The following is a 296-nucleotide window of genomic DNA, read 5'->3' as shown; positions in this document are numbered from 1 at the left end:
TTTGATAAATAATTATTTCATATGTACACATAAATATAAATATTTTAAAAAAATATATATCATTTTTATGATTTATAATTTTTTTTTTTTTTTAAATTATTCAAATGTATAATATATATATATATATATATATATAATTTATTATTTGTTCTTTCATCTTATTTGTAAAGAATAATAATATATTTTGTATTATTACCTTACCTTCTACAAGGGATAAAAAATTTCCTACATATATATTATATATATATAATATAATATATGTATTAAATTGTACATATTATTTTACGACATTCATA

This window comes from Plasmodium gaboni, chromosome 14 (assembly GCF_001602025.1).
Source record: "Plasmodium gaboni strain SY75 chromosome 14, whole genome shotgun sequence".
NCBI lineage: Eukaryota > Apicomplexa > Aconoidasida > Haemosporida > Plasmodiidae > Plasmodium > Plasmodium gaboni.
The sequence above is the reverse complement of the archived record's forward strand: the minus strand, read 5'-3'. Positions refer to the sequence as shown.